The 16,342-nt window shown below is 45.6% G+C and overlaps 1 pseudogene; it reads left to right on the forward strand.

Moving 5' to 3' along the window:
- The first annotated feature begins 1,229 nt into the window (after window positions 1-1,229).
- LOC125553994 lies at window positions 1,230-2,915 on the forward strand (annotated as a pseudogene).
- Window positions 2,916-16,342: the final 13,427 nt, after the last annotated feature.

The following is a 16,342-nucleotide window of genomic DNA, read 5'->3' on the forward strand; positions in this document are numbered from 1 at the left end:
GCCATTGGAAATCTCATACAGCTCAGTCAATTTCTTCAGTGACAGAGATGAAGTTCTTCTGGTCTCTGAGGAATTTGTTCTGACTAAGCAGTTAGGAATTCGCCAGTGCGGATTGCCTACATGGTGAGGAACATGATAGCCCTGAGGAATTTGATACTCAAAATTCCGACCGTTGTTGTGCTATGTGCCAGCTGTCCCAAAATATCTACCCACCTAATGGTCATATCATTGAAGGGCATTTATGTCTTATCATGTCAAGTTGCTCCCTAGGCTATAAATAGCCGCCCCCCTACAACCACTAGCTGGTTGGCTGCTCCGAGAGAAACTGACACTTGTCATTTGAGAGCATCCCATCCTCCGAGGACTTTGAGTGAAAATCATCAAGTGAGGAAAACCCAAACCCAAACACCTACAAACCCCAAGTGATTGAGCATCACTGAAGAGATTGATCCTGTGTGGATCCGACGCTTGTTACCTTTGAAGACTGTGCATCTTCTAGACGGTTAGGCGTCATGGTCTAGAGCATCCAAGAGGAAATTGTGGATCGCTGAGTGACCGAGTCTGTGAAGGTTTGGAAGTCACCTGAAGACTTACCATGAGTGATTGGGCAAGGTCTGTGTGACCTTAGCTCAAGGAGAATACGGTGAGGACTAAGTGTTCTGGACTGCGTGTTCAGAACTGGGTGTCTGAGACTGTGTGTCCTCAGGTTTAAATACCTAGCCGCCCTAACCAAACGTACAACTGTCACAACAGTTGGAACTGGTCTACCAAATCATTGTCTTCACCAAGCTAACTGGTTCCATTTCCTCAACCCTTTCATTTCCTCATTTCTGTGTTATGAGCTTGTTCATATCTGTTTGAAGACTTTGACTGAAGACTTTCTCAATTTTCTCAGTTCAATATCTTCAGTTTGTTTATCTTCATCCTGTTTTATCCTGTGTTATCCTGTGTTTACGCTTTTGTACTCTATGCTTGTTTTTCATTTCATCATGAAGACCATGCTCATGTTCTGTTATGTTTACTTCTGAGTACTTATTCTGCTGCAAGTAGTTCTTCACTAAGGAATTTCCTCACCCTGAAATTCCTCAGTGAAGATTTCATAAAAATCGCCTATTCACCCCCCTCTAGTCGATATAACGCACTTTCAATTGGTATCAGAACAAGGTACTCCCTTGTTCTGTGTGATTTTGGTTTAACCGCCTGGAGTTTTAGTTATGTCGACCACAGGAATGAAGACTGTGACTTGCCCCATCTTTGACGGTCATGATTATCCCAAGTGGAAGGCCATGATGAAGAAGCTCCTCATGGCGATGAACAGCGAACTCTGGACCGTCACCGAGATTGGTCTTACTGACCTATGCAAGATGGCGGAGGCTGATGATATTCGCAAATACACACTTCTCAACCTCACGGCGAAGGACATCATCTACTCCATCTTGTCACAAAATCAGTTCAGGGACGTTATGCATCTCAGCCATGCGAGACTCATCTGGGACCGACTCTCTGAGGTCTATGAAGGTGATCGATCTCACCATGAACCCTGGTTCGAAGAATTCATGGAATCGCGCAAGGCTATGACCTTCGATCCAGAATCATCATCCTCTACACCATGTCTTATGGCAAAAGGTGCCAAGGTAACTGAATGCTACTTATCTGAGTCCAGTGATGATGAATCTGGTGATGAATTTGGACCCAGTTATGTCAAACTTGCTTCCCTTGTCACTAAACAACAAAGAGCTTTGGAAAAAGTTCAATACATGCTGGATAAAAGCAATGATATGCTGGATGAAGAAATGGATCAGATGAAAGCTTTGGCTGATAGTCTTCAGAGACTTCAGTCTAAGTTTGACACCCTTTAAAGTCATCATAACACTCTCTTATCTGATCATGAGAAGCTTTCTTACGAATTTCTTCAAAGAAAGAAAGATCTTGAGAAGTTAAGAGTGAGTTATGAAGATCTTCAGAAGGAGCGTGATTCATTACTTGCTCAATAGATTAGCGCTACTCAGGATGAATTTGGTTCTCCATGTTTGAAGTGCATTGAACGTGAAACTGCTAATTCTTCACCCGAATGCTCAAATACTTCCATTGCTGCAAATTCTTCAACTGCCTCTGCTATCACTAATTCCTCATCTGAGGACATTGCTAGTATCACTGATGATGCAGGGCTAAAGGAATTATATATGACAGGCATGTACAAAAGCCTCAAAGGGCATCAGGCTCTTTGTGACGTGCTTAAAAAGCAGATCCTCAACAGGAACCCTAGGAAAGAGGGTATTGCCTTTGAGAGGAAACTCAATGCTGATGGGACCTACTGGAAACCTGAGCAGTATCCCAAAACCTCATGGGTTGCTGCAAAGGGACCTTCAGTGGATCCATCTACTCTATCTGGCTTTACATGTGAATCTTCATATTCTTCTGATGAATCATTTGACTCCAATTATAAACTGTTCAAAACACAGAATGGTGAAGTATTTGCTAGATATGTTGGCACTAACTGCAAGAATGGTCCTCCTATGAAGAAAATATGGGTTCCCAAAAGGTGCCTTGGAAATCTTCAGGTGAATGTCATCATGACACCACCTATGAAGAATAGGAACCCCAGATCAAATTCTTCATATGGATCCAAGTCCTCATACGGACCAAACTTCTCACATGGATCAAATTCCTCAAAAGGATCAAAGTCCTCATATGAACATCATCGTGCTAACCTATCTATTTCACAGGGAAGATCTAAGAATTATGGATATGTGCATTATTCTTCAAATCATTATGTTCATAAGTCCTCGAAGAATTTCTCTGCTTACTCTTATGCTTACCCTAACCCCTCTTATGTGAAACGAAGTGGATTGGCATCTATGCCACCTTTCACTTTTGGAGCTCGCAGAATGATGAACTCTTTGCCACCCCTTCAGATGTGGGTGGTGAAGAAAAAGAACTAACCTCTTATGCAGGATCAGGTCTCTAGATGAACTTAATCGTCTGAAGAATTTGCTGGAGACCTAAATGTGCTTGAAAGGACGCGAGCTAATCATGAAGAAATGAATTTTCATTTCTCACACCCTCATACTGCTTTATCTGTTCTATTGCTTGATGAAATTGATCTGATGAAATTGATACCATATTCTTCACTGCTGAAGTATATGAGTTTGTAAGTTGCACTAATTCATCTGCAGGATGATCAACCCAAAGCCAGTGAGTGGGTCCTCGATAGTGGATGTATAAATCACATGACTGGTGACAGGAGCTTATTGATGGACTCTGTTTTATCTCCATCACATCTAAAGCATATCACCTACGCTGAGAAAGGCAAAAACAAGGTATTGGGTCTAGAGGTTGCAATCTTAAAGGATCGACACATGGACAAAGTCATGCTTGTCGAGTCCTTAGGGTTCAACCTCATGTCTGTCTCAATGCTTTGTGATCTTGATATGGTTGTTGTCTTTGGCAAATATCGTTGTGTTGTGATCATGGAAGCTGACAATTCCAAAGTCTTCGAAGGCTTTAGGAGAGGAGATTTGTATATTGTTGATTTCTCTACAGGACCACAACCTGCTACATGTCTACTTGCAAAAGCTTCAGAAGGCTGGCTATGGCATCGTCGACTTGGTCATGCTGGCACGAGGAATTTGCACACGCTCGCGAAGAAGGATCACTTGTGCGGAGCCTGTGAAGCTGGAAAGATGAACAAGGCCAAGCATCCAGCGAAGACTATCATGACTACTTCTTGACCATTTGAATTACTTCACATGGATCTCTTTGGCCCTACTCACTATGCCACATTTACTAATGCTACATCCTTATATGGCTTTGTTATTGTTGATGATTATTCTCAATATACGTGGGTCCATATCATCACTTACAAAACTGAAGTGCAGGAAGTTTTCAAACGATTTTCATCGAGGGCTTCAACCAACTTTGGTGTGAAGATCAAGCACATCAGAAGTGATAATGGAACTGAGTTCAAGAACACTGGTCTTGATGACTATCTTGATGAACTCGGTATTACTCATGAGTTATCTACTCCTTATACTCCTCAGCAAAATGGCGTCGTGGAGCGCAAGAACAGGACTCTTGTTGAGATGGCCCACACTATGCTTAATGAGTACAAGATGCCTCCTCGCTTTTGGCATGAGGCAATCGATACTGCGTGCCACATCATCAATAGGGTATATCTTCACAAATTATTCAAGAAGACCACATATGAACTCCTTACTGACAAGAAACCCAATGTGAGTTATTTCAAAGTCTTCGGTGCTAAATGTTGGATTAGAGATCCTCATCACAGTTCTAAATTTGCACCGAAAGCACATGAAGGTTTTATGCTCGGTTATGGTAAGGACTCGCACACCTACAGAGTCTTCAACACCTGTCACCACAAGGTTGTTGAAACTGTAGACATGCGGTTCGATGAAACTAATGGCTCGCAAAGAGAACACCTACCTCCTGTGACGGACGAAATACCTCCTAAGGAATCTATTAAGTTCAAGGCTACTGAGGATGTCATTCCTACTGAAGAATCTACTGAAGAAGTCATTCCAGAACATGAAGAATCTGCTCAAGGCTACACACAGGTTGAAGGAATTGATTTCGATGAAACTTTTGCACTTGTTGCTAGACTTGAGGCTATTCGCATATTACTTGCTTATGCTAACCATCATGATATCATCTTATATCAAATGGATGTGAAAAGTGCATTCCTCAATGGTAAGCTTGAGGAAGAAGTATATGTTGCTCAACCCCCAGGTTTTGAAGATCCAACGCATCCTGACAAAGTCTTCAGACTCAATAAGGCCCTCTATGGCCTCAAGCAGGCCCCACAGGCGTGGTATGATACTTTGAAGGAATTCCTCATGAAGAAAGACTTCAAATCCGGTTCACTTGACCCAACTCTTTTCACTAAATCTTATGATGGTGAATTGTTTGTGTGCCAAATTTATGTTGATGATATCCTTTTCGGCTGTACTGACCAACGTTACAGTGATGAATTTGCCTATATGATGGGTGAATAATATCAAATGTCTATGATGGGAGAATTGAAATTCTTCTTAGGTCTTCAGATTCGTCAACAGCGCAATGGCATATTCATATCTCAGGAGAAATACCTCAAGGACGTATTGAGGAAATTCGGCATGCAAGATTGCAAAGGAGTCAAAATCCCTATGCCCACAAATGGTCATCTATGCACTGATGAAAATGGTATTGACTTCGATCAAAAGGTATACCGCTCCATGATTGGTTCTTTATTGTACTTATGTGCATCTAGGCCAGATATTATGCTTAGTGTTTGCATGTGTGCCCGATTTCAAGCTACACCGAAGGAATCACACCATAAGGCTGTGAAGCATATTCTTCTAGCTCACACACCAACACTTGGATTGTGGTACCCAAAGGGCTTGGTTTTTGATCTCATTGGATTTTCAGACTCTGACTATGCTGGTGATCGTGTGGACTGCAAGTCAACATCTGGCACATGCCATTTCCTCGGATGATCTTTGGTCTGTTGGTCCTCGAAGAAACAGAACTGCGTATCATTGTCTACTGCTGAAGCTAAGTACATTGCTGTTGGTTCTTGCTGTGCTCAACTACTATGGATGAAGCAAACACTCAAGGACTATGGCGTCAACGTGAAGAATGTGCCACTCTACTGTGACAATGAGAGTGCCATCAAGATTGCTCATAGCCCAGTTCAACACTCGAAGACAAAGCACATTCAGATTCGTCATCATTTTCTTCATGATCATGTGTTGAAGGGCGACATCTCTATTGAGCATGTAAAGACTGAAGAACAGCTAGCCGATATCTTCACTAAGCCCTTGGATGAGAAGAGATTTAGCAAGTTGTGGTGTGAGCTAAATATCCTAGAATCTTCGAATGTTCTTTGGAAAGGACACTCATCCTAACACTTATGCAAAATTGATGACTTAGATGTGCAACACATGAAGAAACGTTTTTCTTCAATCAATGAAGAATAACACTCTAAGTGTGAAGAAATTAACGAAGAATATGATTCTTAGAACCCTACGACAATTGTACGATGTGTCTGAAATCGTCATTCTTATACGGTGGGTCACGCCACCACAAAATGTTGAAAATCTTCAATTGAGTTTTTCCTCAGTTCTTTGAAATTCCTCAGTTGTTTTTCAACTTGCATTGTCTTCACCATTTCCGTCGTTTTTCTTCATTGGCTATATATATGTGTGTGAGTTTATGTCCTTTACACCATTCACTTATTGCTATTTCTTCAAGTTGCTTGTTCTGCTAAGTGAATGTGATCGGACCCTTCCCCCTCTATGCTAAACTCAACCCAGTTTATTCACAAATTCTTCATGTGCGTTATATTTGAATCTCGTTCAAAATCTTCATTGCGTTCTTGTCATCTGAAGAAATCGCGAACGGAACTTTAAAACCTATCTTATCTAAATTTTCGGCTTTGCCGCTCAAACCGTTCCGCATTCTATGCGATGTTTATCTATTCACCCACGATTGCACACGATCGTCACCTCTCTATACGTGGGTGACACATGTCAAGCGAATGAGAAAGGTCAGGGGCACGTTGGTCCTATTTCCTCGGGCGAGCATTTTTTTTACTTCAGCTATAAATACCCCTCTCCCTTCCTCATTTCACTTTTACTCCGCTCGATCTCACTCCCTCGCTCAAGCTTCCCTACCCTAGCGCCGCCGCTACCTCCATCATCGTCGGTGAGGAAGAGCTTCACTGTCTCGACCTCGTAGCCGCCATACTCACGCCGGAGGCGGATTTCTTCACTCCGCCGTCGCCGTAGCTGTCTTCGTTAGCCAAGTTAGGGCGTGGAAGATTTGAACCGACGAGCTTGAAATCTACACTTCCTAGTTCGTCGTGTTCTTCGTCAAGGGTAATTAAAAGTTACTTTTACTACCCTTGTTATTATGATGTTTTCTTAAAATGTTCAAAAGGTGTTTATTCCTCAACTCTTCACACACTAAACACCTCACATATCATCTATTCTTGATCTGTTTCTCTAAGCAACATTTTTCTTCAAGATTCCTCAATTGTATGGATTTTCAAATCTGTACAACTCTGGAACCTAAGTCAAAGAATGCTTAGTGAAATTATTCAAGACTCATCTGGTCAATTTCCTCAAACTTGTTCTTTTTTGCAAAAACTTCTGAGAACACATATGACCTCTCCAAATTCTTCACACCTATACTCTATTCACAGGTATTCATGTCCACTGCTGAATCATTAGGTTCTCATCAACTTAACTAATTTGCAGTGTTCCTCGAAGAAAAGTTGCATACCTCTTCAGAGAACTCAATTGTTAAAAACCCTCAGCTGAAGAAAATGGCAGATAGCAAGAAACCTCGGAAGGGAGGAAAGAGGCTAGAAGTCAACACTGCGTTTGAAATCCCTGAGGATATATACAAGGATTATTGCACTCCTGATGAGGCCACTCATGGAAAGGAAACCAAGAATGAGCGCAAAGTGCGCATCCAAAGAATAGAGAGGAGATGGGCACGGGAATGGAGGGAATACAGATATGTCACTCCCAAGTATATGAAGAAATTCACTCTTCATCCTCCATGCCCAAGACCTCTGTTGGCACCTGGCCAAGAAGCTGATCCCACCAGCCTCAAGCGTGGTGAGGATTATCCTGATGAATGGGCCAAGCGCCAGGCCAAGCTTGCCAGAGTTGCTAAGGAAGCAGTGAGGAAATTCAATAAAGACTCTGCTGCTGCTGCCACTGCTGAGGCCTCTGCAAGTAAGCCCAAGAAGGCTATGCCAAAGAAGCTGGCTCATAAGCCAAGTGCTTCTACTCAAATGCCCTCTCGGCCAAGTTCCTCAGCTATGCCCTCACGGCCAGTTTCTTCAAAGCCCTCATGACAAATTCCTCAACCCTCACCTGCTCCTCCAAAGTCCTCGGCTGCTCCGACCAAATCCTCAGCACCTATGCATCTCGCCACGTGCCAAAGGACACCAGGCATCTCTATTGCCTCAGGAGCATCTGCTAGTTCCTCAGCACCACTGCATTCTTCAACTAGTCCCACTCTGTTGAAGACCAAGGAAACTGTTGGACGAGGTTCTCGACCAAGTCCTCAAAATAAGCAGGTCGCTTTTCAAGTACCGTCTGATGAAGACGAAGCTGATGATGAAGAACTTGCTGAAATCATCAGGGACAGACAAGTCATGGCCGCTAGAGCTAAAGGCACAAGTGTGCCTCTGCTTTTGGATCCAAAGTTGATCCTTGATTACATTGATCTCTGGCACAAGGACCCCAACACTCCCATGCCTGATTTCAAGTTGACTCCTAGCCAAAGTCATATGTTTACTCACTTCATTCAAGAAGAGAAATGGAAATTTGAAAAGGCCAGACAAATCAAGAAAGTGTGGTACACAAAGGAGCGCTTCCTGAAGAAAAACGTTGTCTCTATGACAACTGAAGAACTCGTCAATATGCAGTCTGAGATCAAGAAACTCAGTGATGAATTTGATGCATACCATACTGATTGGCTGGGAGCCAAGGTTCATTTTGTGAGACTCGCTGACAACTTCACCTCCACTGTTGCTGCCCAATTGCAACAAGAAATTCCTCAGGCTGCTGCATCTGCTCAGCCTACTGAAGAAAATGCCAGCACCGCTGATGACTCTCGGGCTACTGAAGAAAATACTAATTCCAGGGCTGATTACTACATTCCAGCTGCTGAAGAAATTGTCAGGGCAACCTCTAGTGTTGTGCCTGAAGAAAATGAAGAAGTCAGGGCAACTGCATCAATTGTGCCTGAAGATCTTGAACCAAATTCCTCTGCTCCTCCTGCGACTACACCAACTCCTATTCATCCATCTGCATCAGATGTGAAGAAGACCAAGGCTGCAGAGTGTGCAGCTATGAAGAAAAGGAAGACATCAACTGCATCACATTCTTCAGCTCAGAAGAAAATGAAATTCCAGCCAGTAGTGCTGAAGAAAATGTAAATGAACAATTGAAGTCCCAGGCTGCCACTGAAGAAGAACCTGAAATTCCTCAGCCTGCGGAACTTGAGATCGAGATCCCTGAGGTTGTGATGCAATTGACTGACACTCCTCACCCCAAGACAAAGGATCCCTTCTCGAAGAAGCAAAAATTCAAGGATGATGACTTCTTTGGCGAGCATATATTCTTCACTGACTACAATAATTATGACTCTGCTCGTCTAAGGAGGAAGCGTTTCTGGACTACAAGCCAGGCCAACTTCTATTCTTCACTGCTTTTCAACAAGGACAAAATCTTCTACCATGAGCATATTCCTCACATGGACATGGAATCGTTGCCTTGTTTCCCTCCTGACCTCGGTGTGCTTCATGATGCAGGCCTCCTCAACTTTTGCTCTAACATTGTTGATTGGAATGAAGAGCTTATTCTTCAGTTCTATGCTACACTGCATATCACAGGTGATCCTGAAGATATCAACACCTAGGTCTTGGACTGGATGACCGATAACACTCACTATAAGGCACCGACCTCTGAATTACTTCACGCCCCGCCCATCAGTCCACCCAGTGAAGGAGCTCGCTGCCTATACCAAGAACCTGAACTCACTGCTCATTACATGCACGTTCTAATGAAGCCTCTGAAGCCCGGTCAAGCCCCAAGGACCAAATTCCTTGTGAAGGACTTCCTCTATGTGCCCAGAACAGTCTATCGCATTCTGACGAGGACAATGAGTCCTATCAAAGGCCACGACTCATCTAATGAGGAAATTGTTGGCATCATGAAGAATCTGCTATTCAACATCATTCATAGCATTCCTATCAATTACTATGATTTCTTCATGAGGACTCTGGCAAATGTTGCACTCTCTCCGTTTGAGTTGAAACCTTATGCTCCTTGGATTATGAGATTCCTCATAACAAGGTCTTCACTCAACTACAAGGTTGATTTTCAGAATCACCTCAGCTACCTACCCCCGATTGAAGTCCTCAAGCAGACCTTTACCTCAACTGATGAAAAAAGGAAGGCACCTGCCGTCATTGATGAAGGCATTCGTCCATTGGATAGTCAGTTTCGCAAAGCTGCATCTTATTCCACCAATGATGACTCTGCCACTCATGACTCTGCTGCAAATGCACCCAAGTCTACTCCTCAAGCCACAGCTCCAAGAGTGATGACTGACCGTGAGCTGCTTCTTAGTCTTCACCAGAAGGTGGATCACAACCATAAATGGGTTAAGCGTCAGTTTGGTTCAATTCTTCACAACATAACTGCTACACATAATGCAGTGAAGAAAAACCATTACTACCTCCATGAAGTTTTCGGTCGCACCTGGGCTGTCTTATCACATCTGTATGGCGAGGAAGATCTGAAGCAAATGGGTCTCAAGGAGAACTTTGGCTGGTCTGCACCTCCTCCGAAGAAATTCAAGAAGGTCAAAGTTCCTACCTTGGTGACCAGCTCCTATTCTTCATCCCGCGACACCGACGAGTATGAAGACTTGGACGACACTGTGGCAGGCCCTACAACGACAAACGACCCCAACAACGCTGGCGCTCCTCCATCAACTTGATATTCTTTAGGGGTGTTAGTCCTCATTTTCGATCCTTTTGGTCATTCGATGACAAAGGGGGAGAAATTTGAGTTAGTCTTCAAGTGGGTCTACTTATATGGGCGTTTTTTCCATGATATAGGGGGAGATCTCCATGATTCTACTCTTGAAGTGTGCATTGCTTCAAAAGAAAATCCCTCACTATGCACATCTTCAGGGGGAGTTCTTCTATATCTTGCAATCAAAATCCTTAATATCAGTATTTACACTTCATATGTTTATCCCCGTTGAAAACTTAACCTATATTGCCATCAATCACCAAAAAGGAGGAGATTGTAAGTGCATCTAGTGCCCCTTAGTGATTTTGGTGCATTGAAGACTTATAGGTTAAGGGACTAATGCGTTTGTGAGTGTACACAGGTCTATAAGTCTATGAGGAGGTTGATATTTACAAACAAAAGTCGACCCCTAAAAATGAAGTTCTTCGTCTGAAGACTTTCTGAAGACTTTGAAAGTGAAGAAATTGGTGTAATCCTGAAGACTTGGTATTCGTTCAAGGAACATGAAGCATGAAGACTTTTGTTTTCGTAGTTTCATTTTCTCTTTCTTGATTCATAGGAAACACCGTATTGTTAAAGGGGGTCGAGGAAATACTAAGGAAAAAATTTCCAAGTGATGCTCAACTCAAATCCTACACCTACCAATCCCTTCGAGTGAAGCCATTGGAAATCTCATACAGCTCAGTCAATTTCTTCAGTGACAGAGATGAAGTTCTTCTGGTCTCTGAGGAATTTGTTCTAACTGAGGAGTTAGGAATTCGCCAGTGCGGATTGCCTACACGGTAAGGAACATGATAGCCCTGAGGAATTTGATACTCAAAATTCCAACCGTTGTTGTGCTATGGGCCAGCTGTCCCAAAATATGTACCCACCTAACGGTCATATCATTAAAGGGCATTTATGTCTTATCACGTCGGGCTGCTCCCTAGGCTATAAATAGCCGCCCCCTACAACCACTAGCTGGTTGGCTGCTCTGAGAGAAACTGACACTTGTTATTCGAGAGCATCCCATCCTCCGAGGACTTTGAGTGAAAATCATTAAGTGAGGAAAACCCAAACCCAAACACCTACAAACCCCAAGTGATTGAGCATCACTGAAGAGATTGATCATGCGTGGATCCGACGCTTGTTACCTTTGAAGATTGTGCATCTTCCAGACGGTTAGGCGTCATGGTCTAGAGCATCCAAGAGGAAATTGTGGATCACCGAGTGACCGAGTCTGTGAAGGTTTGGAATTCACCTGAAGACTTACCACGAGTGATTGGGCGAGGTCTGTGTGACCTTAGCTCAAGGGGAATACGGTGAGGACTGAGTGTTCTGGATTGAGTGTTCAGAACTGGGTGTCCGGGACTGTGTGTCCTCAGGTTTAAATACCTAGCCGCCCTAACCAGACGTACAACTGTCACAACAGTTGGAACTGGTCTACCAAATCATTGTCTTCACCAAGCTACCTGGTTCCATTTCCTCAACCCTTTCATTTCCTCATTTCTGTGTTGTGAGCTTGTTCATATCTATTTGAAGACTTTGACTGAAGACTTTCTCAATTTCCTCAGTTCAATATCTTCAATTTGTTTGTCTTCATCCTGTTTCATCCTGTGTTTACGCTTTCTGTACTATGTGCTTGTTTTTCATTTCATCATGAAGACCATGCTCATGTTCTGTTATGTTTTCTTCTGAGTACTTATTCCGCTGCAAGTAGTTCTTCACTCAGGAATTTCCTCACCCTGAAATTCCTCAGTGAAGATTTCATAAAAATCGCCTATTCACCCCCCCTCTAGTCGATATAACACACTTTCACATCTCACGAAGTTCCGTTAAGTTTTGTGTGATTGAAGTTTTCAATTTTTGGGTGAGATATCTATATGAGGAGAATAAGGAGTGGAAAGACCCTAAGCTTGGGGATGCCCAAGGCACCCCAAGGTAATATTCAAGGAAGACTCAAGCGCCTAAGTTTGGGGACGCCCTGAAAGGCATCCCCTCTTTCATCTTCAAAACCATCGGTATACCTTACTCAGGGCTATATTTTTATTCGTCACATGATATGTGTTTTTCTTGGAGCGTATTTTCATTTTACTTGTTGTTTGAATAAAATCATTGGATCTGAAATCTTGAATGAGAGAGAGTCCTCCCATGGCTAGTTAATTATTTGAGTACTCATAGTTCTTCACTTATATATTTTTGTAGTAGTTTGTCATTTACTCATGTGCTTCACTTATATCCTATGAGTAAATGGTTGAATGAATTGAATATCATAAATTTGAAATTATATATGCTTCATATGCTTATCCCATGGGGAGTAATGACTTCACTTATAAGAAGTATAGGTGGTAAAATTTATTGAAAGTTAGCAAACTCAACATTGGTCACTTGAACAATTCATGAAAGAATATTGAAGGAAGAGAGATTTCACATATAAGTATACTATCTTGGACATCTTCTATGATTGTGAGCCTTAATAATTATTTTCAAACTTGAGCAAATTAGTTGAAGTTGGACAAGGAAGACAACGTAATGAGTTATGTTTGGGTATATTTGCATAGAAGCTATATTGTTATGGATCCTCTAACATGTGGTGCTTGCTTAGGATCTTTTGCTAGCCAAAAAATTTCTACTAAGTAGAGATACTACTTGTGCATCCAAAACCCTTAAACCCAGTTTCATGCCATGAGTGTCCACCATATCTACTTATGGGTTGAATAAGATCCTTCAAGTAAGTTGTCATCGATGCAAAAAGCAATAAAAATTGCTCCTAAACATGTATGATCTTTAATTATAAGGGAAAATAAGCGTTGTACGAACTTGCGGTGGTAAAGAAATAAAAGTGACGGACTTCATAATAAAGGTTGCTATCACAAAGGGCAATACAATGTGACATTCTTTTGCATTAAGGGTTTGTACATCCAACATTTAAAAGCGCATGACAACCTCTGCTTCCCTCTGCGAAGGGCCTATATTTTACTTTCATGTATTTACTTCTATGCAAGAGTCAATAGTATTCCTTCTTACTTCAACCTCAATTATTCTTTAGTTGGCAAGCATCATGTGGTGGGGATAATGTCGACGTCCTAGGAACGGGGGTACCAAGACTTGCCTGCCTGCAGCCCAGGGCATGGCTCATCCAGTGGCCTGGTACGGCCCATCTTCACCAGCAACCACTCAAGACCCTCGCGAGGGGACAAGCCTCAGGAGGCGGACGACACCAAGACCTCCTCCGGGGTGGCCTCCCTAGGCTGGCTCCCGAGGAGCGGAGATATCTATGCAAGGGGCACCTCGCGAGGTTCACGTGACATGAGCCATGATGACCAAGGCCAAGCGGGCGCCAGCGGGCGCAGGGTGCCAGTTTTCCACTTTGGTGCTAAAGGGGCAGGCGCAGGCGAGGAGTCCCGAGGCATCAGGCAAAGTTTTCCATATCGGTGCAACAAGACCAGCAGGACAGCAGGACGGAGGTCACAATGGAGCCCACGACGGTGTCACCACCAGAGCCTTTGGCACGGGAAGACCACCTTTTGTCAGGATAACCTATACTAGTTGTCTCCCTTCAAAATTGGCCATTGTGGGATCCGTTCCCGCCTAAACATTTGGGAAGAGGACCGGGGTCTTTATAAATAGGGCTAGCCACCACCATAGTCAGGATAGGCTCATCTTGGACTAGATCCACTCCACCAAGGCCATCTCACCAGCTCATCGAGCTCAAGAACACCTCCCCTCAAGAGGTTGTTTATCCCCTTGTACTAGTTCATCCTTAGTCTACCAGGCAATCCACCACACCATACTGGAGTAGGGTATTACACCACAACAGTGACCCAAACCAGTATAAACTCCCGTGTCTCTTATTCCTTGGGTTCGGCGAGCTAGGCCTAGAGATCATTGCGAGAGTGAGCGGGAGAGAGAGATCTTCGTGCGCACCCCAGTGTTCGAACCTCAAGGGTTTGCCGGAACCCACGACCTGACATTTGGCGCGCCAGGTAGGGGTGCGCTGAAGCTTTCCCTCCGTCAATTCGCGCTCCACTGCTCCACTGCATCCATGTCTAACGCTCGCCGAGCCCATCCTGAGCGTCGGGCCGTCCTCGCCACCCGCGTCGCTCAGACGGCACCCGTTGGCAGACCTCCCCTCCGTTCTCCATCACCTGCTGCCAAGCCGCCACCGGCCCGGCAGCAAACGAGCAGCAGGCCTCATTGCTGCACCCCTCCGTGCGGCAGGACGGACACACCGCCACCCCGTCGCCGACTCCGGCCGGCTTGTCGTCCCACGCTCGCCGCGCGCCCACTGACGCGTAAGCCGCGCTGCTCATGGCATGCGAGCTCCTGCGTTACCGCCCGGTGGACAACCTCTACGACGACTGGCTGGACCGCATCGCCGAGCTCGTCAGCATCGCTGGAGGCTCTCCTGCACCATCCCTCTCGCTGCCACGCCCACCTCGAGCCGCAGCCGACATAGCTCACGGAGCGCCTCCGCCGCCTCCGCATCAAGACGGCGCCCTTGCACCAAGACGCATGGCTCACAGAGCGCCCCGCCTCCTCCACATCAAGACGGTGTCCTCGCACCAAGACGCGTGGTCCCGTGGCACGATCCACCACGTCGTGTGCCCGCGCACGAAGAAGGAAGCTGCCAGGAGGTCCCCCGACCGTGAGAGAATGCTCCTGCACTCCCTGCACCACCACGTCAAGACCGCGCACCGCCTGCGATGGCGGTGCATGGATATCAAGATCAGGCTCCACCACCACCACGAGCTCCGGTGACTACTGCAAGCTGTCGCTCCTTCACTCCCGAGCTGCGCACCATCGTCTAGCCAGGAAAGTTCAAGTCGGACCTGCCTCCATGCTATGGCGGCACCCCCGACCCTGCGGAGTTCTTGCAGCTCTACGAGCTGAGCATCGAGGCAGCCAAGGGAGACGAGATGGTCATGGCGAACTAGTTTCCCATGGCCCTCAAGGATGGCGCGCGCTCGTGGCTCCTGAACCTACCTGCGAGATCGATCCCCTCCTGGGGCGAGACGTGCGAGCGTTTCGTCGCCAACTTCCAGGGCACTCGCGACCACCCACCAGCCGCAGGCGACCTACGGTGCATCAAGCAGCAACCAGGGGAAACCCTGCAAAAGTACATCCAACGCTTCAATAGCGTCTGCCTCAAGATCCCCAAGGTGACGGACGAGGCCATCATCTCCACTTTTTCCGATGGCGTCCGTGACGTCAAGATGAAGGAGGAGCTCTCCATCCACCAGGAGCTATGCTTGGCCCTGGAGATGTTCAACATGGCAACCAAGTGCGCAAGGGCTGAGGAACGGCGCCTCTCCCTCCTCGAGCTCCCAGTTGCTGACCAGGAAGACAAGAAGGCCAAGATCAAAGACGTGAAGTGCAAGGGGGCTGTTGTGCTCGTGGCAGAGCCAGAGATGAAGCGCGGCCGCGACCACCCCGAGTCGTCCAGGGCCAACCGCCCCTTCTGCGCCTTCCATAACGTCCACAGCCACAACACCAGCGATTGTCAAGAGCTCAGGGCCATCCACGATGGGCGCTTCGGTCGACGCCCCGAACGCAATGACCGGGGCTACAGCCGGGGAGGAGGACGAAGTGGAGGACGCTGGGATGACCGTGGCCCCCGCCAGGAGTGCGCGACCGGCCTCGCGAGGACCATTGGCAGGACCCGCCTCATGAGGGCGCCTGGAGGGGTCAGCCTCGGGAGGATTGTCCTCAGGGCAACGCAGGCCTCCCTCCGCTGCCACCACCGCCAAGGAGAAATAACGACCACCATTACGACGAGGGGGCTCGGGGCTTCCAGGAGCTGC

This window comes from Triticum urartu, chromosome 4, assembly GCF_003073215.2.
Source record: "Triticum urartu cultivar G1812 chromosome 4, Tu2.1, whole genome shotgun sequence".
NCBI classification, from domain to species: domain Eukaryota; kingdom Viridiplantae; phylum Streptophyta; class Magnoliopsida; order Poales; family Poaceae; genus Triticum; species Triticum urartu.